The following is a 2,641-nucleotide window of genomic DNA, read 5'->3' as shown; positions in this document are numbered from 1 at the left end:
TATATATATACACCCAGAGACAGAGAGAGAAGGAAAGAGAGAGTTGGACATAGGCAGAGACTTTTTAAAAAAAAAAAATCTAAGTTCTGGGTATTTTTTCAAGACATGCCACTGGAAACCATTCTGTAAAAAACTAAATAATTGGATAGTCTGAATCCTCTGGAGGGAATACAGGCTAAAGATAAAGAACTGAGACTTATCAGCATAAAGATTACTGAAGTTGGGGGCCAGGGAGAGAGCTCAGTAGAATAAGTGCTTGCCTGGCAAGCACAGGGTCCTGAGTTCAATCCCTGGTACCGGGGTAAAAAAAAAAAAAGACATTACCAAGAAACAGCAGAGTTTAAGAAAAGAGAAAGTGTAAGACATTTAAGAACTAAGCAGAGGAAAACAATAAAGGAATCTAATAATTTAAAGAGTTAGGAAGTAAAACCAAGGTTTAAGTTATAAAAGCCAAACTTCTAAAAATTCAGCAGAAATGATGGACATGATCAAATATGTATAAAATAAAGTAAGCAGCAATTAACTTTGCCAACAAAGGGTCAGACAAATTAAGCAAGCTCTGGTAGAATAGCAAAAGACTGTAAGGACAGTCAAGTAAATTTGGGTAATCCCTTTTTATTTTTGAGACAGGGTTTCACTATGTATTCCAGATTGGCTTTTAACTCACTACATGGCCAAGGTTGGCCTTGAACTGGTGGCAGTCCTCCTGTCTCAGTCTCCTGTGCCACCATGCCTAGCAGATAATTCTCTTAAAGTTAAAAAAAAAAACAAAAAACAAAAAACTAAGGTATAATGAAGGAAAAGTTTTTGGCAAAACCCTGATTATGTGTGTGTGTATGTGTGTGTGTGTGTGTGTGTGTGTGTTTACCCGTATTTCCACAGCGTTTCACTAGGCAATTCAGGCTGGACTCAAAACTCAAAACTCTCCTGCCTCAGCCTTGAGGGTGCTAGGATTACAGGTGGATACCACCATGCCCAGCTTTCATACTTAAATACTGATAAAAGGAGAAAAATAAAAAATGTAAACAAAAGAAAATAGAAATGATTGCCAAATAACATCCTAAAAAAAAGTCAAGAAGAATTGGGATTCACGATCTAAATGGAATAGTTATAAAAGGAGAAAAGGTCTCTTCCTTGGCATCACAGAAGCAGATAGATGAGAATGAAGTTATATTGACAGATTTGGGAACAAATCTTTTATGAAAACAGGAGATGTGGAGAGTAAGGGCAAAGAAAGCATCATCACAGGTTCTAGAAAAGGACAGTTTTGAAATAGCTGATGGTGAGAAGAGGTAACTATTCAGTTTTGAGTTTTCCTAAGCAGCATTGCTGATTCAGTTGTGGATCTTCTCAAACAGGTAGCTGGAAGGGAGATAAGGATACTACAGAGTGAGCAAAGCAGTCAACCATGAAATCTAAACCTAATGTGACTCCAAATTTTGTAGGAGAGTAAGTGACAACCAAAGAGGGACAAAAGGACAAGGTAGAGGGGTCAGGAGGAAAACAAGATGTCAAAAAGCATTAGCAGAAAGCCAGCATCTCAAAATAAAAAATATTTTGCACTCAGAGTAAAGGCTCTGGTTTTTAAATACCAGTATCATAAATAAATACCAGGAACAGTTCCAGGCACAGTGTGACAGAGAAGTGGACACTATTCAGCACCTCTGATTCTTAGAACTCCCCTGATAACATTTTTTAGAGATAACAAAAGATTGTGGTAATACAAGTGGGAGGCTGAAGGCAATCAGCTCAAGCCAGGCCAAATTATCTGACGGGTTGCTCCCACAACATGGAGAGCACCCAGGACAACGGCAGAACTTGAAAGCAAGGAAAGCCAGCCATGGGTACATGCCTATAAGCTCAGCAGGACTGCAAGTTTACAGGCCTGGGCAACTTAGTGACTTGGTGAGACCCTCTTCCAAAATAAAAAATAAAGAGGGCTGGAGATGTAGCTCAGTGCAGAGGCCTCAGGGCCACTTCCTAGTACTTGGGGTGGTCTATGGGCCAGGAACCAATCTTCTCTAAAGTACAACTGACCTGGAAATTACTATCAGTGATAAGGACAGACTGCTGGAATATGGTTCAACATAAGAGACTTCTCCTTCCTTAGTATCAGAATCCCACCAACAACAACCTAAGCAGACAAAATACATGCAGTCATCGTACCAGGCAATGGCTGACAAGAGAAGCAGCCCTGCAATGAAGGAAAAGGAAGCCCCCAGATAAGCTGCACGTCCATTCCAGACTCTTCCCTCATATCTTACCAGATACAGAAGAAACTGTGGGGTCCTGAGAGTTCAGAATTGGAGAAGGCAGCTCCAAACAGTAAGAGAAGGAGAGGACAAATGAAGAGGTGCCTGTATTTTATAAACAAGAACTAAGAACAAAACTTAAGGCAAAGGCCAAGTTACTCGTGAAACCGCCTGGCTCTTGGACAATTTTAGGTTTGAGAAAGACAGCCATTGCACATGTATTATTAAAAAGGGTCTTGGGCTGGTGAGATGGCTCAGTGGTCTAAAGCACCTACTTAGAACAAGCTAAGCTAAACAAAAGCACAGGGACTGCGGTTCAATCCCCAGCACCACAAGCCAGCCAGCCCCGCCCCCTGGTGGGCTGCACTGGCCACACACACACAAAATAA

The 2,641-nt window shown here is 40.9% G+C and overlaps 1 protein-coding gene across 6 annotated transcripts in view; it reads right to left on the bottom strand.

The window, feature by feature from the left end:
* The window catches only part of Snx14 (sorting nexin 14), a 114,577-nt gene that overhangs the window by 90,857 nt on the left and 21,079 nt on the right, over positions 1 to 2,641 (bottom strand). The window lies entirely within an intron of this gene.

Source organism: Octodon degus, unplaced genomic scaffold (genome assembly GCF_000260255.1).
Source record: "Octodon degus isolate 3935 unplaced genomic scaffold, OctDeg1.0 scaffold00022, whole genome shotgun sequence".
NCBI lineage: Eukaryota > Metazoa > Chordata > Mammalia > Rodentia > Octodontidae > Octodon > Octodon degus.
Note: the sequence above shows the minus strand (reverse complement) of the source record. Positions and strands in the feature narration are given on the sequence as shown.